This window comes from Carcharodon carcharias, chromosome 16 (assembly GCF_017639515.1).
Source record: "Carcharodon carcharias isolate sCarCar2 chromosome 16, sCarCar2.pri, whole genome shotgun sequence".
In the NCBI taxonomy this organism is placed as follows: Eukaryota; Metazoa; Chordata; class Chondrichthyes; order Lamniformes; family Lamnidae; genus Carcharodon; species Carcharodon carcharias.
In genome coordinates, this window is record NC_054482.1 from 107,983,691 (window position 1) to 108,007,114 (window position 23,424).

The 23,424-nt window shown below is 44.6% G+C and overlaps 1 protein-coding gene across 2 annotated transcripts in view; it reads right to left on the reverse strand.

Annotated features, from left to right (window-relative positions):
• Window positions 1–1,316, reverse strand: part of zzz3 (zinc finger, ZZ-type containing 3) — a 110,462-nt gene extending 109,146 nt beyond the window's left edge. The window contains exon 1 of one of the 2 annotated variants that reach the window (XM_041208018.1): window positions 1,259–1,316. The gene's annotated coding sequence lies outside the window, so the exon portion shown is untranslated. Of the gene's footprint in view, window positions 1–1,143; window positions 1,237–1,258 lie in introns of those variants that run through there. The other variant, XM_041208019.1, reaches the window with a different exon arrangement.
• Between the last annotated feature and the right edge of the window lie 22,108 nt (window positions 1,317–23,424).

The following is a 23,424-nucleotide window of genomic DNA, read 5'->3' on the forward strand; positions in this document are numbered from 1 at the left end:
TGGTTCCTCGTTCCAGGCAACAGGATCAACCCCCGCCCCCCAAAACAGAACAAAACAAAATAAACAGTGGGGGGGGGGAAGAGAGAGAGAGAGAGAGAGAGAGAGGCCACTTGGAGCATGAGACCGCCTTGGCCTCTCCTGACACAACCCCCACATCTCAGCCCTCACCCAGTCGGCCGGGGCCGAGGAGAGGATCAGAAAACAAAATCCCCGCAAGTGACTGAGTGAAAACAGCCGAGATGGGAATAAAATGGAGGAGGAGGAGGAGGAGGAGGAGGAGGGGGGGGGAGGAGGAGGAGGGGGGGGAGGGGGGGGTGTTAGCGGCAACTCTAATGAATATAAAATAAACCACCTTCTGCTCAACTCACACACTGCACCCTGTCTGTTGCTGGGGTGGTTGAGAGAGACGCACGAGAATTTAATTTCATTCTTTAATGAAGTGCGGGGCACTTCATGATTCTGGGTGAATAAGTGTTTACAAACAAGGTTTCTTAATTTTCCCCGCCCGATCCGCCGTTCGGGCGGCAGGTGATTGAAGTGAACCGGAGCCCGCGCGCGCACGCACGCGCACACACACACACACACACAACACGGCTCGCTCGCTCGCTCCCCCCTCCCCTCCCCTCCCCTCCCGCTCCTCCGCCCCTCCCCCACCCACTCGCTCGCCGACGCTACCCCACCCCCACTCGCTTTCCCCGACCGCTTTCCCCTCCCCCACCCGCTCGCTCGCTCGCTCTCTCTCTCGCGCCTCCCTCGCCCCTCCCCCCCCCCCCCCCCCCCCCCCCCCCCCCCCCCCCCCCCCCCCCCCCCCCCCCCCCCCCCCCCCCCCCCCCCCCCCCCCCCCCCCCCCCCCCCCCCCCCCCCCCCCCCCCCCCACCCCACCACCCGCTCCCTCAGACTCACTCACTCACTCTCTCTCTCTCTCTCTCTCGCTCTCTCTCTCTGCCCGCTACCGCCGCCTCGGCCTCTGCTGTTGCTGCTGCCGCCTCTGCGGCCACCGCCGCCGCACACACTGCTTCATTTCCTCCGCTTGCTTGTGTCTTTTCTTTTTTTTAATTATAAATTCCAACCCCCTCCCCCCCCCCTCGTCGTTCCTCCTCCTCCTCCCCCCCACTTTTCTTTTTGGATCCTTTTCGGTTTTACATTCTCTCGGGCCCTCTTCTTCCCCTCTCTCTGTCTGTCTCTCGCTCTCGCTGCTGAGGGAGCTCGGCGGCGGCCATGAATCAGGGGGGGGCCCCCCCCCTCCCCGTGCCCTTACCTCACTTCCGCAATGTTCCGCAGCGCGCTCGGCCGCCATCTTTGCCCTGGCCATTGCCAGCCTCCCAGAATCCATTGGGGGCGGCGGCCAGGCTCGGCTCAGCTCTCAGCTCTCAGCCCAGCCCAACCCCCACCGCCTCCGCCCCCCCGCCCCCCGCAGTGCAGTGCAGTGCAGAGCAGAGCAGAGACCCAGAGGCAGGGTCAACCGACAGATCACTCCACTGCCATGGATTTCTCACCCAGTGGAACATTCATTTTTGTTTTGGAACTAAAGACTCATGATAAAAAAAAATGAATTTCATTGCAGTTTCAAAATGCCAGGAAAGAGAGACGTGTTGTCCAAGCTTTTGGTCTTGCAGGACAAACGCAAGAACGTTAAATTTCAAACAGGACAAACGCAAGAACGTTAAATTTCAAACAGGACAAACGCAAGAACGTTAAATTTCAAACAGGACAAACGCAAGAACGTTAAATTTCAAACAGGACAAACGCAAGAATGCTAAATTTCAAACAGGACAAACGCAAGAATGCTAAATTTCAAACAGGACAAACGCAAGAACGTTAAATTTCAAACAGGACAAACGCAAGAATGCTAAATTTCAAACAGGACAAACGCAAGAATGTTAAATTTCAAACAGGACAAACGCAAGAATGCTAAATTTCAAACAGGACAAACGCAAGAATGTTAAATTTCAAACAGGACAAACGCAAGAATGCTAAATTTCAAACAGGACAAACGCAAGAATGCTAAATTTCAAACAGGACAAACGCAAGAATGCTAAATTTCAAACAGGACAAACGCAAGAACGCTAAATTTCAAACAGGACAAACGCAAGAATGTTAAATTTCAAACAGGACAAACGCAAGAACGTTAAATTTCAAACAGGACAAATGCAAGAATGTTAAATTTCAAACAGGACAAACGCAAGAATGCTAAATTTCAAACAGGACAAACGCAAGAATGTTAAATTTCAAACAGGACAAATGCAAGAATGCTAAATTTCAAACAGGACAAACGCAAGAATGTTAAATTTCAAACAGGACAAATGCAAGAATGCTAAATTTCAAACAGGACAAACGCAAGAATGCTAAATTTCAAACAATCGCAACAGCTTATATTAATAACTTTCCTTAGTGCACTAATAGCTACAGAAACGACTAATTTAAGATAAAAACAAAAAACTGCGATTGCTGGAAATCCAAAACAAAAACAGAATTACCTGGAAAAACTCAGCAGGTCTGGCAGCATCGGCGGAGGAGAAAAGAGTTGGCGTTTCGAGTCCTCGTGACCCTTCAACAGAACTACATAAACACAAGAATGCTAAATTTCAAACAGGACAAATGCAAGAATGCTAAATTTCAAACAGGACAAACACAAGAATGCTAAATTTCAAACAGGACAAACGCAAGAATGCTAAGTGTCAAACAGTTTCAAGTCCTCATGACCCTTCAACAGGACTAGATAAACCAGTTCTGTTTTTCTTCTCCGCTAATGCTGCCCACCTGCTGAGTTTTTCCAGGTAATTCTGTTTTTGTTTTGGATTTAAGATAAATCAGTCAAGCTTGCAGCATGGTTTGTTTACGCTTGCTCAAAGGAATTTATGCTAAGGACCAGTTCCCTGAAAACGAAAAGAACGCGTTCAACTTTTGTGCCTTTTTTTGAATTACCTGGGAGCTTTGGGGAGTTTATAGTTCCTCCTTGCTTCCTCCGTGGCAATTCTCGGCCAAGCAGGGTTGACTTGCCAACCAATCAGCACCCTTTTCTCCTGAGTTATAATTGTTGTGACTATTTGAAACTTGGCACTCTTACATTTGTCCTGATGATTGTAAGGCAACATGTCTGTCTTTTCAGCATTATTTAAAATCAATAGCTATTAAAAATAGGCTTGCTGCTCTTAGTTTAATATGCCTTAATGTTAAAATCACACATTCATTTTAGTTTAAAATACCATTTTTAGAAATAAATTATCTTGCTCTTAATTTACCTTCATATTATGTCTTGAGTTAAATGTTTCAGTTCATTTACTTTCTCATTTTGATGAAAGGTTTTAACTCGCTCAAAACCCATTCACTTGCACGGAGTTAAAATCGGGCCAGTTAATTCTATTTTTCTCTACACAGAAATTCCAGAGCCATAAGTATGTGGTTTTTTTGTATCAACTATGGCTTTGTAGCACTCTCACCTCTAAGTTGCAAGGTTCCAAGTTCAAGTCCCACTCCAGGGCTTGAGCACCAAAGTCAAAGCTGACACTCCAGGGAGTGCTGCACCGTCAGAGATGCCTTTTGGATGAGATGTTAGACTGAGGCCCCATCTGCCTGCTCAAGTGCAAGTAAAAGATTCATTGACACTATTTTGAAGAAAAGCAGGGTTATCCCTGTTTGCCTAGTCAATATTTACCCCGCAATCTACACCACAAAAGCAGATTATCACCTTGTTTTTTTGTTGGAATCTATGTGCTGCCGTATTTCTTACAGTGCAACAGTGACTACACATAAAAAAGTATTTCATTGGATATAAAGTGTTTTGAGACATCTGGTGGTCACAATATGAATGCAAGTCTTTTTTTCTTTTCAGATTTCCATCATTCACAGTATTTTGTTTCAATATTATTTCATTTGTTTTGCATGTGTTAAGTCAACATATGCAAATTGATGAAGTTGATATTAAAAGTTTTGTACATTCGATTTAAGATGCCTTTTTCAAGTGACGGGTTTTAGTTTTAAAAGTCACACAGAAATGTTAAAACTCAAAACAGAATGCGGGAAATGCACAAAAGGCCAATCAGCATCTGTAAAGAGATAAGACAGACTAGTATTATGGATGTGTAACCTCCAGCAGAAATTTGATTCGAAAATGTCACCATATTAAGAATAATAATTAGCGTCTCACCCATTTTGGCTTAAAATGTCCTTATTAAAATTACAGGGTTTATTCTAGATTAATTCACTTACAATATTAAACAAAATAATTTTTATTATTATTTATTTATATTTATTTATTCATATTTTAATCATTTTCCCCCAAACTCCCCCGCCCCACCTACCCACCCCCCAAACAGGCTCACCTGTCACTGGTTTCTAGGGTAGTGCTTTCACAGAGCACTGACCATTGTTCTGCTATCCACACAGTCCACTCTTACCTTTATGCCACTATCAGCACCTTCTGTAGTCTTTAAAACTATCATTAACACTCAGCAAGTCTGGCAGCATCTGTGGAGAGGAGCACAGTTAACGTTCCGAGTCCGTATGACTCTTCAACAGAACTGGACTTGAAACGTTAACTGTGCTTCTCTCCACAGTTGCTGCCAGACCTGCTGAACTTGTCCAGCATTTTTGTTTTTATTTCAGATTTCCAGCATCCGCAGTATTTTGCTTTCAAAATAATTTTCAGTAAGAATCATTGTTTTGAAAATACTAGTGTATTAAAATGAAGAAAAATCAAAGTCACTGATTAACAGTCACTAAATCGATCAAATTACTTCTTGATCACATGGAATTCTTGAAATGTTACCAGTTTTGTGAATCACATTCCTTGATTCCATTTGTTTCTCTGTGATAATACTAACCAACAGGCTTCATAACAATTACCAGGATTGTTAGCCAAAGAAGGTTCATGACACGGTTCAACCTGCGATAATCAGCCTGCGAATCCTTCCACCACCATCCCAATATTCCCCAAAGGGAAAAAGTGCCTGTGAGGATACACTTAAAAAAATTGAAATGACTTGCTCAAATATCACTGTATATTTTTTCAAAATATTTACAACTAATTGTTTTTGCTCCACTGATGGTTCGATTAGTTTACTCAGTGAAAATCCAAGCCATGCAGATTATGAATTAACTAATGTAAACTGGAGCAGTAACACTGCAAATGCATGGAGCCCCCCAGGCCAGGGAGGGGAAAAATTAGCCAAGTTCACACTTATTTATAACTAATGACATCTGCTGAGACTGCGCATAGATAAACATTCCTGTTGCACTTTAGTATTTTGACCTCAAATGTCTTTCTGGGCTCTTGTAGGTACTTTGACAAACCTCCATTTGCTAAGTAACTGAACAGCAATAAACAGCAAAATTTTTGAGCTGTAAATAATAACTTGAAACTTTTTTTTAAGCCCACCTGTTACAGTCTCAGACTCTTATCTCAGATACTTTCATTTTCATCATTGGCAATGTTCATTCCTGTAAAACCTTACTTTCAACAACTCATAGAGTGTCTTTACACATCCAATATCTAGTTAATTGTGGTGAGCCCTGGGGTCAAATAGAAACTCTTGACACTGCACTTTAATTTACTAATGTCAGCCGTGGCTACTCCAGACACTTGAGCACAAAATCTAGGGTGAGCACTGAGGGAGTGTTGCACTGTCAGAGGTACTGTCTTTTGGATGAGGCAATAAATTGACATGCTATCTGTGGTCTCAAACAGAGTCAACTTGTTTTTTTGAAAGGGATAACATGCTTGACAAATTTATTAGCGCCTTTTGCCAATGTAACAAGTAGGGTGTATAATAAAGGGGAACCAGTAGATGTAGTGTAGTGGGATTTCCAAAAGGCATTCAATAAAGTGCCACATGCATGATAGGAGCTTATGGTGTTGAGGTTGATACATTAGCATGAAAGAGAACTGGCTAACTAATAGGAAACAGAGAGTAGGGATAAATGGGACATTTTCAGGATAGCAATGTGTAACTTGTGAAGTCCCACAAGGATTAGTGGGGGGGCTTCACCTACTCACAATCTATATGATTATATGCTGCATATATATCAGATGATATTTGTAACCAGATGTCAACAAAGGGTATTCTGATTTTACTAGGACTTTTCTATAATTATTTGGTGAATTGATTGAATTTCGAAAGGGGAAAATATATGCATGATTGAGGGAGAGAGTTAAAGTTGGGGGGAAGGAATAAGGGGCCTGGAAAGAGGAGATGTAACAGGGCCCATGATTTCTCTCCCCGACCCTGATTTGAATGAAGGGACAAACTGTATTGTAGCCAAATTTGCTGACAATATGAAGATAGGTAGGAAAGCAAGTTGTAAGGAGGATACAAAGAGCCTGAAAAGGGATAGAGATAGGATGAGCGAGTGGGCAAAAATTTGGCAAATGGAGTTTAATGAGGGAAAATGTGAGTTGGTCCACTTTGGCAGGAAGAGTTGTAATACAGAATAGTATTGAAATGGCAAGAAACTGCAGAATGCTGTGGCACAGAGAGCCTGGTACATGAATCACAAAATGCAGGTACAGCAAGTAATTAGGAAGGCAAACAGAATGTTGGCCTTCAATATAAAGGGGATGGAGTGTAAAAGTTGGGAACTCATGCTACAACTGTACAGGGCCTTGGTGAGACCACACCTAGAGTACAGTGTACAGTTTTGGTCACCTTACTTAAGGAAGGACATACTTGCATTGGGAGCAGGTTAGAAATTGTTCACTAGGCTGATTCCTGCATTTAGGGCTTTGGCTTATGAGAAAAGGCTGAACAGGTTGGGCCAATGCTCATTGGAGTTTAGAAGAATGAGAGGTGATCTTATTGAAACACATAAGATCCTGTTAGCCTTGACAAGGTAGACGTTGACAGGATGTTTCCCCTCGTGGGAGACTCTAGAACTAGAGGATATAGTTTCAAAATAAGGGATCCCCCATTTAAGATGGAGATAATATAGAATTTCTTCTCTCAGCGGGTCATTAGTGTTTGGAATTCCCTTCCCCAGTGAGTAGTGGAGGCTTCGTAATTGAATATATTCAAGGCTGTGTTAGACAGATTTTTGATTGACAAGGGAGCCGAAGGTTTGGGGGGCAGTTAGAAAAGTGGAGTTAAGGCCACAATCAGATCAGCTATGATCTGAATGCTGCAGCAGATTCGAGGGCTGAATGGCCTTCTCCTACTCTTATTTCTTATGTTCTTCTGTTCTTCAAGATAGGTGTAAAGGACACCACTGCACTATTTTGAAGAGAGCGGGCAAGTTCTCCCTGGTGTCCTGCTCATTATTTACCCCACAATAGACACAGAAAAACTGGCTGTCAGGCTATTATCACAAAACTGTTTGCGAGGTCTAGGTGTATACAAGTTGGCTTTTGCATTTCCTACAACAGTGACTACAGTTCAAAGGTACTTCATTGGTTTGAGGTCATGTAAGGTGCAAATGAAAGATTATTTCTCCAAAATTACATGCCAATAAAGTACTCCCAGACTAGAGGACCCTCACCACCACCTGATTGGCCTGCAGACACCAACCTCACTGTCATCTGCTTTTTGCCACTTCCGACCTACTTTGAGTGTCTCCAGCTCTCTCATCAGGCGCTTCATTCTGTCCGGTCTCTCCTCCTCTTTCAAACTCACCAAATCTCTTTGGGCTTGTCTGTGCTCCTTCCTCATCTGTTCCCTATCTGCTGTTGGATAATTTGCATTTATTATATTGGAATCATACATCTATTGGGAATTTATATATAGTATAACCATTTATAATATTGGGATTATAATGATTTATTGGCTATTTGTAGAGTCTATTATTTATACATCTAAAAGCAATTTGTAATATTCCATTGGAAATAATGATAAACAGTTACAACAGGTTTTAATAATTTTGCTGCAAATGATCAATTAGTGTTATGCCAAAATAAAGATTAAATGCTTTTGTTTTTAAATTTTCATTATTGGCATGATCCAAGCTGAGGTTACCCCTCGACAAGCCTGATCCCAGATTGGAACCCAACTTGATAGATCCTAACTTTTATTTTGTTTGTTTAGATACATGGAGAGTAGCTACTGAGCAGAAGCATAGGAGTCAGCTGCTGAACTTTTAACACAAGAATAAAACATTTATTCAACAAGAAAAGATGAACTATATTACAATAACCCTTCACGCACAACTATACCTTTACAGGTGTGTACAGATTTGTAAGGATAACACAAGTTACAAAAGTTATTTTATACTCTAATGTTCACAATAAGTACACAGCTCATGTAAACCTATGGCACTCTGTGGTCAGACACAGCACACTCTGAAACCAAGTAACAGATGCCACTCTAGACAGATGCAATGGATCCCTCATCAACTCCCTCTGGATGCTTGTCACACCATGAGCCAACCAGTCTCAATGAATTCCATCTTTCATACGAGGGATTCCAATCTCCACTCTCCATGACCTCACACTGGAACCTTCTCCCAAATTGACATTTTCTCTCAGATGCCTTGCGAAAGGGTTCACCTCCAGGGTTTTAAACTCTCCTTCTGATGTTCCTCTTCCCTGGGTCACCACTTGCACTCAAGCTGCCTTTCATGCACGCTCTCTCACCAACTCAGCCTTAACAGTACACCACTGCTTCACATGCCCAGAGCAAAGAATTACAGACCTTCAGTTGTCTCTTTGAACTTTCTTGCTTCTCGCAAGCTGGTCTCACTTTAAATCTGAAGCTTGGAGCCTTTCTCTCTACCCTTCACTCTTAACTTCACTCAACAGGGCCTTTTCCCAGTTTCCTGTCCTTCCTTTAACTAGAAAGTCTTCTTCGGACTTTCAAAAACTAGCTGAACTCCACAGCTTCCAAATCAAAACTATTATTTTGTGTGCATCTAGGGGAGGAACCTACCTATCTAGCCCCTGTTGCTAGGCAACACCACTGTTCTTCCTACTCTTATGTGTTTACTTTTACTTTATAGGGGTCGTAAACGTTTCATTAGAAATGTAAGCAGCCTTTTAAGGTGAAACTAAAATGCCATTTGACCTTTCTTAACACACAGACACAGAAATACAAATCAAACTTAAACTTTAAAGCTAAAACCCATTCCTAATACCCATAAATACAAGTATAACTTACTTAAGCCATCTCTATTTCCTAACAATTATATCAAAAACTATTAAAATGAATTGCTCATTAGTTTAAAGATAGAGCCTAGTTTAACACATACACGTATCTCACTTGATTTGACTGTTATCCACGCATGTCAAATAAATAGCGAAACTTTACTTGGTGCTTGTAACATAAAAAGTATTCCAAGGCACTCCATAGAAAGCCAATGAATTGACACCGACCCATGGAGGGAGGGATTACGAGAACTGACTGAAAGCTTGGTTGGACAGATAGTCTTTCGCAATTTGGGAAAGACTCTTACTTTATCGAAAAAGTGTCATGCTCTTTTATGTCCACTCAAAGGGTCAGATGGAGTCTGAATATAACACCTCAGCTGATGGCCAGCATAAGAACACAAGAATTAGAAGCAAGGATAGACCATCTGGCCCCTCAAGCCTGCTTCATCATTCAATACAATCATGTCTGATCTTCTGTCTCAACTCCATTTTTCCGCCCACTCCCCATATCCCTTGGTTTCCTGAGAGACCAAAAATCTTTCTAACTCAGCCTTAAAAATGCTCTGTGATGAAGCATTCACAATCCACTCGGGTAGAGAATCCCAAAGGTTCTCAGTGAAGAAATTACTCCTCGTCTCAGAACTAATTGAACCTTCCCTTATCCTGCAACTCTTCTAGATTCCCCAGCCAGGAGAAACAACCTCTCACTGTCCAGCCCCTTCAGAATCTTGTATGTTTCAATGGGGTCATCTCTAATACTTGTAAACGCCAGACAGTATAGAGACAATTTACCCAGCCTCTCATCATAGGACAACCCTCTTATCCCAGGGACCAATGTAGTGAACCTTTACTTTACTGCCTCCAATGCAAGCATATTCTTCCCTAAATACAGAAGCCAAAACTGCACACAGTACTCCAGATGTGCTCTCACCAAAGTGCTGTAAAATTGTAGCAAGACTTCCTTATTCTTCTACTCCAAGCTTGCAATAAATGTCAACAAACCATTTGCCTTCTTAAATAAAAACAAAAAACTGCGGATGCTGGAAATCCAAAACAAAAACAGAATTACCTGGAAAAACTCAGCAGGTCTGGCAGCATCGGTGGAGAAGAAAAGAGTTGACGTTTCGAAAGGGTCATGAGGACTCGAAACGTCAACTCTTTTCTTCTCCACCGATGCTGCCAGACCTGCTGAGTTTTTCCAGGTAATTCGGTTTTCATTTGCCTTCTTAACTGCTTGCTGTACCTACATGCTAACTCTGGGATTCCTTCTATGAGTGTGCCTCTGAATATCAACATTTACAAGTTTCACACCTTTTAAAAATATCCTGATTTTATAGTCTTCCTACAAAAGTGAGTGAATTCATTGTTCCCTAAATTACACTCTACCTGTCACCTTGTTACTCATTCAATTAACATCTCTTTGCAGCCTTTTTGTTCTATCGACAGCTTACATTCCCATCGGCCATTGTACCATCTGCAAACATAGACACATTACTCTCGGCATCTTCATCTAAGCCATTGATACAGTGTTATGGAACTTGCCTTCCCGTCAAAAGCAAAGGTCAGGAACTCCAAGATCCGACAGACTTCAGGGTTTCCGCACATGTGGGGACTGGGAGTGGGCTAGGCATGCACAGTTCAGCATTTTAAGTTCTTCAGGCCGAGGATGAGTCCAGCGTGCCTGCGCAGAAAGAGAAAATGGCGTGAAAACCCAGGTCATGAGACTGGGAACTGAGGACCATTGAAGAGAAGAATCCCAGGCAGGGAACAGGGACATGAGACAAGGAGAGGTCCCAAGGGGAGAAGGGACAGGGAGAGATTCCAAAAGAGGAGTCTCAGACAAGGGACGGAGACAGATCCCAGTCAAGTTAAGGAAAAAAAGAGAGGAGAGAAGGAGGTTCCAATCAGTGAAAGGGCTGCAGTTGGCAGACTTTAAGTAATGAGGGCTCAGGAGAAGCCCTGGTAATTGAAGGGGATCGGGAGAAGCCTGAAGGTTTAAAAAGGTTGGTGACTCTGTGCTGTGAGCCATTGTGGCAAAGTTAATCCTTTGGAGCATTAGTATTCTGCTTGGTGCAGTTGAACAGCTGAAGTTATGCTTGAGATTTGGTACTTGAGTGCACACTAAGGAATCAAGGAGAGTGGAGTCTCAAGAGATGAGATTGAAAGCCTGCAAGGCGTCTGTCGTTGAGGCCATCTGGGTTGGAGCGACCTTTGGAGAGAATTCCAAGGTTAGATCTTCAAGGGTGAAGACTGGAGTCCATCATGAGTGAGACAAGAGTTTCAACAAGATTGGTTGGCTTACAGTGTTACTGATGTCTGGGTGGGTTGTTGAGAAATCCATGGCATCTGTCTTGGTCACAACTGTCGTTTATTGTGCAGTGTGGTGTTTTCAACCATAGGTTACGTGTTAATTCACATGTACCTCATATTAGCCCTGAATGTTAGAGTATAAGATAGATATTGTAACTTGTTTTATCTGTCTGATCTTGTACAGTAACATTTATTTTTGCTTTTTTCAAAGCTTGTGGAATATTGTGGCTTTTTTCTCTTAGTAAGCATCTTGAATCTCAAACTTTGCCCACTTTAAACAAAACATTATTGGTCCCTAACCAGATCTTACCAAAAACTTGAGGGTCTTGTCTAGGATCATAACACTGATCCTTGTGGCACTCCACTGGCCACAACCTGCTAACTTGAAACTGTCCCATTAGCCACTACTTTTTGCTTCCTGTATGTTAACCAACAATCTATATATGCTAATATGATACTCCCAGTTCCATGAGCCCTTATCTTGTGTACTATCTTGGACAGTGAAGTACTCTCTCAGTACTGCATTAGAATGTCAGCTTAGATTTTTTGCTAATGCCTCTTGAACCAACACCCACACAGGAACAGCCTGTGTCCATATGCAGCAATACCTGGACAATATTCGGGCATGGGCTGATAAGTGGCAAGTAACATTCGCACCACACAAGTGCCAGGCAGTGAACATCTCCAATATGAGAGAATCCAACCTTCATCCCATGACATTCAATGGCATTACCAACACTGAATCCACCGCTATCAACATCCTGGGGGTTACTATTGACCAGAAACTGAACTGGACTAGCCATATAATTACTGTGGTTACAAGAGCAGGTCAGAGACTAGGAATTCTGCAGTGAGTAACTCACCTCCTGACTCCCCAGAGCTTGTCCATTATCCATAAAGCTCAAGTCAGGAATGTGATGGAATACATTCCATTTGTGTCAATGAGGTCAGCTCCAACAACACTCAAGAAACTCAACATCATCCAGGACAAAGCAGCCTGCTTAATGGGAACCCCATCCACCACCTCCAACATCCACTCCCTCCACCACTGATGCACAGTGGCAGCAGTGTGTACCATCTACAAGAAGCAATCCAGCAACTCACCAAGGCTCCTTTGGCAACACCTTCAAAACCCATGGCCTGTACAGCCCAGAAGGGCAAGGAAAGCAGATGCATGTGAACATCACCACCAGCTGGAAGTTCCCCTCCAAGTCACTCACCATCCTGACTTGGAAATATATCACTGCTCCTTCACTGCCACTGGGTCAAAATCCTGAAACTCCCTTCCTAACAGCATTGTGGACACCACATGGATTGTAGTGGTTCAAGAAGGCAGCTCACCACCACCTTCTCAAGAGCAATTAGGGACAGGTAATAAATGCTGGCCTAGCCAGCGATGCCCACATCCCATGAATGAATAAAAAAATGTCCTTCAGGCTCAAAGGCCATAGTGCATCTAATGAAGAGATGTGGAAAGAAAGGGGAGGTTGGGGAGTGGGCGGTGTCCAGAGACAATGAGTTGCTGATCTTTTTTATTCATGCATGGGATGTAGGTATTGTTGCCAAGGCCAATATTTATATTTCATCCCTAACATATAAGGTGCACTGTAGCAACTCACCAAGGCTCCTTCGACAGCACCTTCCAAACCCATGGTCTCTACCACCTAGAAGGACAAGGGCACCAGATGCATGGGAACACCACCACCTGCACATTCCCCTTCAAGTCACACACCATCCTGACTTGTAAATATATCGCCTGTTCCTTCTCTGTCACTGGGTCAAAATCTTGGAACTCCCTCCCTAACAGCACTGTGGGTGTTCATACACCACATAGACTGCAGCGGTTCAAGAAGTTAGCTCACCACCACCTTCTCAAGGATAATTAGGGATGGGCAACAAACGCTGGCCTAGCCAGCGACACCACTTCCCATGTAACGATAAATTAATAAAAACCTGTCCTTGAGAAGCACTCACTGCCTTTTTTAAAAAAAAAATATTCATTTGCAGGATGTGGCTATCACTGGCTAGGCCAACATTTATTGCCCATCCCTAATGGCCCTTGAGAAGGTGGTGGTGAGCCAACTGAGTGGCTTGCTCAGCCATTTCAGAGGGCACTTAAGAGTCAACCACACATTGTTGTGGGTCTGGAGTCACATGCAGACCAGGCCAGATAAAGATGGCAGATTTCCTTCCCCAAAGGATTAGTGAACATTAGATGGGTTTTTACAACAATCATTTCAGGGTCATCATTAGACTTCTAATTAATTCAAATTGCACAATGTTCCATGTCCATATTCCGCAGTCCATGTCCAAATGCATCAAGACTTGGACAAATTCCAGGTTTGGGCTGACAAGTGGCAAACAACATTCCCGCCACACAAATGTCAGGTAATGACCACCTCCAACAAGACAGGATCCAGCCTTCGCTGCTTGATGTTCAATGGCATTCCCATCACTGAATCCCCCACTATCAACATCCTGGGGGGTTACCATTGACCAGAAACTGAACTGGACTAGCCAAATAAATATTATGGCTACAAGAGCAGGTCAGAGGCTAGGAATCGTGTGACAAGTAACTAATTTCCTGACTCCCCAAACCCAGTCCACCATCTACAAGGCACAAGTCAGGAGTGTGATGGAACACTCCCCACTTGCCTGGATGAGTGCAGCTCCCACAACATGTAAGAAGCTTGACACCATCCAGGACAAAGCAGCTCGCTTGACTGGCACCAAATCCATGATCATTCACTCCCTCCACCACCGAAGCACAGTAGCAGCATTGTGTACCATCTACAAGATGCACTGCAGGAATTCACCAAGGGTCCTTAGTCAGCACAACCATTTCCACCTAAAAGGAGAAGAGCAGCAGATAGATGGGAACACCATTACCTGGAAGTTCCCTCCAAGTCACTCACCATCCTGACATGGGGATACTTTGCTGTTCCTTCACTGTCACTGGGTCAAAATCCTGGAATCCCCTTCCTAACGACACTGTGGGTGTACCTACACCACATGGACTGCAGTAGGTCAAAAAGGTAGCTCATCACCACCTTCTCAAGGGGAAATAGGGATGGGCAATAAATGCTGGCCCAGCCAGCGAAGCCCACAGTCCATGAAGGAATTAAAAAAAAGAGTAATTTGAATCCAGGTCCCCAGAGACATTACCCTAGGTCTCTGGATTACTAGTCCAGTGACAATACCACTATACCACCACCTCCTCCCCACTTTGGTGCTCGTGATGGCGTTCCCAGATATTTTTTTTGAAAAACTCACTTTAACCCAGCAACGATGAAGGAAAGGACATATGCTTCAAAGCTAGGATGGTGTGTGGCTTGGAGGGGAACTTGCTGGTGATGGAGTTCCCATGCGTCTGCTGCATTTGTCCTTTTGTTCTCTGCAGCCAGTGATGGGCCACAAAGGGCCTGTGAGGGGGCATGGGGTGGGGGTTGGGGTAGTCTGTCAGGAACAGGAGGGAACATAAGGCTAGCAAAGGGTCACAGGTATAGGGTTGGGGCAAGGCCATGGAAGGAATCTGTGCGGGAATTTCAATGGCTGGAAAAGGGAGGGTAGCAGGTCCTTGAAATTCTATATTCAGCCAGCTCCCTGCCTACACTGCAGCTGGAAAAGATCAGCTCAAACCTGCACAATCACTTTAATAAAATCTCATTCCTGACATTACCTGTGTAAGAAAGGGTTGTGGTGGGAGTCATTAGCTTTAAATTTATGTAATTACACACTTTACATTAAATAATCAGTGTGCAAACTCGAAGATTAAAAAAAATTTCTGCTACAGATTGGTTTATTTTGGGAATATCTCACTTTCCATAATGCATCCATAAAACATGAGGAAATAGGAACTTTTTCACTTATCAGAGACATGGAATCATGAACAGTCTGCACAATTTCTAATTGACTGCTTTCTTTTCACATGAGTAGAATAAAAGAATGTGTACAAAGGCTGGTAATCTGACCCAAAGACGCTGGAAATACATAGCTGACAAAAGGCAGATGGATGTTTGAGGTGAAATCCTTTCATCATGATCCCAGCCCTTTAACTTCTCTACTTCAAATTACCCTGGAAAGGCAAAGTATCTCAAAAATTTTGAACAACAGGTCAAGCAAGCCATTTCATGCTGTTACTATGCAGTGGCCACGAGTGGTATTTTCCACTAACAGGATGCTGCTGTAAGTCCAAAATGATGTTTTTGCCTAACGCCTAACAATTGAACAATGTCCTGTATGAATTTCAGAGCTGGTTTGATGCCAGGTACGCAGGCTGTACATCCCAGCGATTAGCTGCTCGAATCAAGCAGCATTTTCCTTAGGTTGTTCGTAATAGGCAGAGTACAGACTGTATTCAACCAGCCCACACTTGAAAAACCCAAAACAAAATGTCTATTGTTAGATAATTGGACAGCACTTACAGAACAATCCTGAATGTGCTAATGGATACACTGACAATCAATTTAGGATAATCAGTCAAGCTTGTAATGTGGCTCATTTAAACTTGATAGAAGTGACATGCATTGATATAGAGGGACCTGTTCTCGGCAAACAAAAGGAATATGAGTCCACAGCGATTCCGGGAGCATGAATCCACAGCGATTCCGGGAGCGTGAATCAGCAGCGACTCCGGGAGCACGTGTCCGCAGTGATTCCGGGAGCATGTGTCCGCAGCGATTCTGAGAGCGTGAATCCGCAGCGATTCTCTGCAGCAATTCCGGGAGCATGTGTCCGCAGCGATTCCAAGAGCGTGAATCAGCAGCGATTCCGGGAGCGGGGGTCCGCAGCGATTCCGGGAATGCGGGTCCGCAATGATCCCCATTGTGTGGGTCTACAGTGATCCTGGTTATGTTGGTCTGCAGTAATCCCAATTGTGTGGGTCTACATTGATCCCGATTGTGTGGATCTGCAAGGATCCTGGCTGTCTGGGTTTGCAAGGATCCTGATTCAGTGGGTCTTAAGTGATCCTGGTCATGTGGGTTTGCAGTGATTCTAGTTGTATGGGTCCGCAGGGATCCCAGTCATGTGGGTCTGCAATGATCTCGGTCATGTGGGTCTGCAATGATCTCGGTCATGTGGGTCTGCAATGATCTTGGTCGTGTAGGTCTGCAGTGAATCTGGTTCTGGGGTCCACAGTGATCCCTGTTGTCTGGATCTGCACTGGTCCCAGAGTGTGGGTCTGCAGTGATTCCAGTTGTGTGGGTCTGCAGTGATTCCAGTTGTGTGGGTCTGCACTGATCCCGGTCATGTGATTCTGCAGACTCTATGATGTGCCTAGGAATTTTTCTGTGGGGGCCTAGAAAACTCACATTTGTCATTGAGTGGCAAGCCGGCATCTTGCAGTGTTTGTAAGACTTGTCTGACCTGTTTGTCTTGTTAATATGATGAACGTCGACCTGGTAAAGGAAGAAACTGAAGCCAGTCCGACTTCACCAGAGGTGTATTCACAATATAACTTCATAGTATAACTTCAGATTCCTTTTCCCTTCTACACAGTTTCTCCCACATACAGGTGAAAACTGGTTCTTATATCTGTGCGTTAACCTTTCCCCAGTTTGTAACAGCTGCTCCCTTCATCACAAGAGCATCCACTCAACGGTGACAGTGTTTGCAACATTAGCAGTCAGGTTCTTCCTTCGTTGGGCCATGGATTAAAATGCCATCCATGTGGCACACAATGCCTTCCACGTATGTTGGATATGGTCCTTTGGAAAATTTCCTGGGCGGACAAGATGCCAACCAGCGGATGGTTGAAACTGCAAAGTCCAAAGGGTGTTACGAAAGTGGTTCGGAGTCTTGACACCTGAAGCAATGATAACTGCCGCTGGTGTTGAGTTTGGTGAAAATCGTACTCCTCAGGAGCTTGACTAAGTTCTCATCTACCAATGCCACAGGAAGTATTTCTCATGTTGTTCAGATGCATCAGGTCAATGCAGAGTCAGATCGAGCCATTTGGTTTTTTTGGGACTGGTGCCAAACCAGGGCACCACCTGGCTGGTTTAGTAACTGATGCAATGACCCCTTGTTGAAGCATCACCTCTATCTCACTCCTGACTCTTTTCTGAAGTGGGTGTGGGACCTTCCTGGGTGTAAATGGCAAATGGGTTTCACATCTGTCTTGTGCGTAATGTCTTCAATTTACCCAAGCCTTTGAAGAGCGTGGTGGACTCCCTTCTAAATTCATTATCTTTATTTTTTATTCATTCACAGGATGTGGGCTTCACTGGCTAGGCCAGAATTTATTCCCGATCCATAGCTACCCTTGAGAAGGTGGTGGTGAGCTGCCTTCTTGAACCGCTACAGTCCATATGGTGTAGGTACACCCACAGTACTGTTAGGAATGGAGTTCCAGGATTTTGACCCAGCGACAGTGAAGGAACAAAGATATATTTCCAGGTCAGGATCGTGAGTGCCTTGGAGGGAAACTTCCAGGCGGTGGTGTTCCCATCTATCTGCTGCCCTTGCCTTTCTAGGTGATAGTGGTCATGGGTTTGGAAGGTGCTGTCTAAGGAGTCTTGGTGAATTCCTGCAGTGCATCTTGTAGATGGGACACTCTGCTGCTACTGTACATTGGGTTGGAGGGAGTGAATGTTTGTGGATGTGGTGCCAATCAAGTGGACTGCTTTGTCCTGGATGGTGTCCAGCTTCTTCAGTGTTGTGGGAGCTGCACTCATCCAGGCAAGTGGGCAGTATTCTATTACACTCCTGACTTTTGCCTTGTAGATGGTGGATAGGCTTTGGGGAGTCAGGAGGCGAGTTACTCATCGCACGATTCCTAGCTTCTGACCTGCTCTTGTAGCCATAGTATTTATACGGCTAGTCCAGTTCAGTTTCTGGCCAATGGTAACCCCGAGGATGTTGATAGTGGGGGATTCAGTGATGGTAATGCCATTGAACTTCAAGGGGCGATGATTAGATTCTCTCTTGTTGGAGATGGTCATTGCCTGACACTGGTGTGTCATGAATGTTATTTGCCACTTGTCAGCCCAAGCCTGGATATTTCCCAGGTCTTGCTGCATTTGGACATAGACTGCTTCAGTATCTGAGGAGTTGCAAATGGTGCTGAACATTGTGCAATCATCAGCAAACATCCCCACTTCTGACCTTATAATGGAAGGAAGGTCATTGATGAAGCAGTTGAAGATGGTTGGGCCGAGGACACTACCCTGAGGAACTGCTGCAGGGACATCCAGGAGCTGAGATGACTGACCTCCAACAGTTACAACCATCTTCCTTTGTACTAGGTATCACTCCAATCAGCAGTGAGTTTTCCCCCTGATTCCCAATGACTCCATTCTTGCTAGGGCTCCTTGATGCCAAACTTGGTCAAATACTGCGTTGGAATCAAGGGCAGTCACTCTCATCTCATCTCGGGAGTTCAGCTGTTTTATACATCTTTGAATCAAGGATGTAATGAGGTCAGGAGCTAAGTGGCCCTGGCAGAACCCAAGCTGTGCATCAGTGAGCAGGTTATTGCTAAGGAAGCGCCGCTTGATAGTACTGTTGATGACCCCTTCCATTCCTTTACTGATGATGGAGAGTAGACTGATGGGGCGGTAATTGGCCAGGTTGGATTTGTCCTGCTTTTTGAGTACAGCACATACCTGGGCAATTTTCCACATAGCCAGATGGATGCCAGTGTTGTAGCTGTACTGGAACAGCTTGGCTAGGGGCGCAGCGAGTTCTGGAGCACAAGTCTTCAGTACTATTATCGGAATATTATCAGGGCTCATAGCTTTTGCTGTATCCAATGCCTTCAGCCGTTTCTTGATATTACATGGAGTAAATCGAATTGGCTAAAGGCTGGCATCTGTGATGCTGGGAACCTCCAGAGGAGGCCGAGGTGGATCATCCACTCGACACTTCTGGCTGAAGATTGTTGTGAATGTTTCAGCTTTATCTTTTGCACTGATGTGCTGGGCTCCTCCATCATTGAGGATGGGGATATTTGTGGAGCCTCCTCCTCCAGTGAGTTGTTTAATTGTCCACCACCATTCATGATGGGATGTGACAGGACTGAAGAGTTTAGATCTGATCCGTTGGTTGTGGGATCACTTAGCCTTGTCTATCACTTGCTGCTTATGCTGTTTGGCACACAAGTAGTCCTGTGTTATAGCTTCACCAGGTTGACACCTCATTTTTAGGTATGCCTGGTGCTGCTCCTGGCATGTCCTCCTGCACTCTTCATTGAACCAGGGTTGATGGTAATGGTAGAGTGGAGAAAATGCCGGGCCATTAGGTTACAGGTTGTGTTCAAGTACAATTCTGCTGCTGCCCCACAGCGCCTCATGGATGCCCAGTCTTGAGTTGCTAGTTCTGTTCAAAATCTATCCCATTTTGCATGGTGGCAGTGCCGCTCAACACGATGGAGGGTTTCCGCAATTTGAAGGCAGGATTTCATCTCCACAATGTCACACCTATCAATACTGTCATGGACAGATGCATTTGCGGTTGGCAGGTTGCGGAGCATGAGGTCACCACCTCACCACCTGCCACAGGCCCAGTCTAGCAGTCATGTCATTTAGGACTCAGCCAGCAGTGGTTAACATTTGAAGTCCCCCACCCTGAGTACATTCTGCACCCTTGCAGTGCTTCCTCCAAGCGATGTTCAACATGGAGGAGTACTGATTCATCAGCTGAGGGAGGGCAGTAGATGGTAATCATCAGGAGGTTTCCTTGTCCATGTTTGACCTGATGCCAGGAGACCTAGAATCGATGTTGAGGACTCGCAGGGCAACTCCCTCCCAACTGTATGCCACTGTGCCACCACCTCTGGTGGTGTCTCAGACATTTTCTGTCCATTAGGATAGCAATGTCAAGCTGTTGCTTGGCTTGACTCATCTGTGAGACAGCTCTCCCAATTTTGGCACTAGCCCCAGATGTTGGTGAGGAGGGGCTGCAATTGCCATTTCCAGCCCCTAGATCAATGCCAGGTGGTCCAACTGGTTTTATTCCTTTTTTTGTAAGCTTGTTAAGCCATTTTTCATGAGGGCCTGGAGTCACATGTAAGCCAGACAGCTTTCCTTTCCCCTAAAGTTTTTTTTTTACAACAATGGTTCCATGGTCATCATTAGGTGTTTCATTCCAGATTTTTATTGCATTCAATTTCTACCATTTGCCATGATGGGATTCGAACCCAGATCCCCAAAGGATTAACTCTGGGTCTCTGGATTACTAGTCCAGCGACAATACCACTACACCATCACTTCCCCCTAAGGTCATTGTGTGCTTGCTTGTTGACTTCAACTTTAATGAGCAGTTTCAGAGCTATGCAGACTTTTCTGTTCAACAAAGAGCGTTCCTGGTTCTGCATAATGTACAATGTTTCAGAAATGTTCCTATCTTTGTAATTTAGTGCTGCCTCAAGCTGACTATTAACACTTAGCTAGATTCCACCTGGAGCTTGGAGTTGAAAATAGGAAGCTTGCAGAGTTATTTGGTTCAGCCATGAAACTCTAGTCCGATAAAACTGAGGCTCCAGCTCCTGCGTCCAATGTGAATTCGGTCGGATGTTCGTCGACTTCAGTGCTAGCACTCCAATATTGGCTTTTATTTTCTTTTATTTCTCCTCAGAAGGTTGTCCGAGTCTGGGATTTTTTTTGAGTGGACAATCCTTCAACAGATTTTGCCTTCAGTCTTGTAAGCACAGACTTCCTGGAACAAGCAAATCAGTTTAAAATGGCCTATCTTGCCACATCCATGGCACAGCCCAATTCGGGCGGGGCATTCCTCCAGCCTGCGAACCCTCCTCCCGCCACAGCGGGGAACATTGGAAAATGGCGCTTGGCGCCTTTGTAGCCTTGCTATGCTTTCAGTTTCAGAACCCACAAACTTAAGAACTTCATCCTGTGGGGTTTCCTTTGCCTTCCATACAAAGACCCACTTCTGCCTCCGCTCTTTCACCGGTCTGGCCGGTTGTACAGCTTTACTTCAAATTAAATCTTCCCAAGTTTGTTAAAAAGTCAGAGAGGTTTTCATCTGAAACACCTGCAACTATTCTACCTCTGATCAGGTCATGTTTTAATGTTCCATATTCGCAATCAGCTAGATGGTACAATTCATTGATGAATGAGTCGATCTGTGACTGTGTTGGTTAAATTTTGCCCTCTCCATCACAGAGACTGAAGTATGAGTCAAAGGATCTGATCATATCCTCGTAGGAGGCTCTATCCTCCTTCGCCCCCTGTCTGGCCAGCTCGTCATCCGTGATGCTCCCGACAGCATATAATGCAGTGCTAACTTGGTCTTTGTTATTTTTACACGCAAGACCTGAAGCATTGCCTTCACCAATTTTACCATCTCTCAGCCTGCCTGGGGCCCTCTATGTTTCATAGGAGAGATAAGGCAGTAGCCTGGGTGGAGGTTCCCTTTTCCCATGCTCCTTGTCTTGCTAGTCGCTGCGCTGTCCTTGTGTTTTTCCTCTCCTGTGTGGTTGTTGGGTTGGCCTCGAAGTCCTTCACCTACCGTTCTATATTGCTGGTTTCTCTTCAGGCTTTTCCATCTATTTACTACTTCTGCCAGAATCTGTTATTGTGGGTTTGTCACGGGGTCCCTTGGTTTCTTACTCTAGAAGAGATCTTGCTGCAGGCAATGGTCTTTCATTCAAAATGCCTTTATTTACATCACTAACTATTTACAAGGTTGTAGAACATCAGGACATCACTACAGCTCCTCTCTAAGGTGCTTCTCATTCATCTCCTCTCAGTGAGTGACATCACTATTAGATAGCTCTTTACACACAAGTTCAGTAGCTATTATCAGAGACTCTAAAAGTGACTCCATGAACATCCCCATCTTCAATGATGGTGGAGCCCAGCTGGTCAGTGCCGATGACAAGGCTGAAGCATTTGCAACCATCTTTGTTGGAAGTGCTGAGTGGATGTTCAATCTTGGTCTCCTGCAGAAGTCTCCACCATCACAGATGCCAGCCTTCACCTGATTAGATTCAGGCCATGTGGTATCGAGAAATGGCTGAAAGTACTGTATATAGCACAAGCTATGATCTCGACAACATCCAGACAGGAGTGCTGAAGACATACACTCCAGAACTAAACTGCATCTCGCCAAATGTGAAGTCAATAGGAATTGGGGGAAAACTCTCCACTGGTTGGGGTCATACCAAACACAAAGGAAGATGGAGACCAATCATCTTAGCCCAGAACATCATTGCAGGAGTTCCTTACTGTAGTGCCCTAGGGCCAACCATCTTCAGCTGCTTCATCAATGAACTTCCCTCTACCATAAGGCCAAAAGTGAGGATGTTTGTTGATGATTTCACAATGTCCAGCACCATTCACAACTTGTCAGATACTGAGGCAGTCTAGGCCCATGTCCAGCATGATCTGCACAATACCTAGGCTTGGAATGGTAAGTGGCAAGTAAAATTTACACCACACAAGTACCAGGTAATGGTACTCTCCAATCAGAGTGTCTAACCACCTCCCCTTGACATTCAAAAATACTATTATCACTGAATTCCCCACCATCTACATCCTGGGGGGTTACCATTGACCAGAAACTGAACTGGCACAGCCATATAAATACTTTGGCTACAAGACTAGATCAGAGACTGGGTATTCTAAGGTGAGTAACTCAACTCCTGACTCCCAAAGTGTGTTCACCATCCACAAGACGCAAGTCAGGAGTGCAATCAATGCTCTTGTCTCAATGAGTGCAATGCTCTCAAAACTCAATGCCATTCATGGCAAAGCAACCCACTTGATTGGCACTCCATCCACCGCCTTCAACATTCACTCCCTCCACCACTGACGTACAGTGGCAGCAGTGTGTACCATCCACAAGATGCACTGCAGGAACTCACCGAGGGTATTCCAACAGCACCTTCCAAATCTGTGACCTTTACCACCTAGAAGGACATGGATTGCACATGTGTGGGAACACACCAAGTGCTATCTTCTTCCAAGTCACTCACTATCCTGACTTGGAAATATAACCCTGTTCCTTCACTGTCGCTGGGTCAAAATCCTGGAACCCCCGCCCCCCTCCCAATAGCACAGTGGGTGTACCTGCACCACATAGAC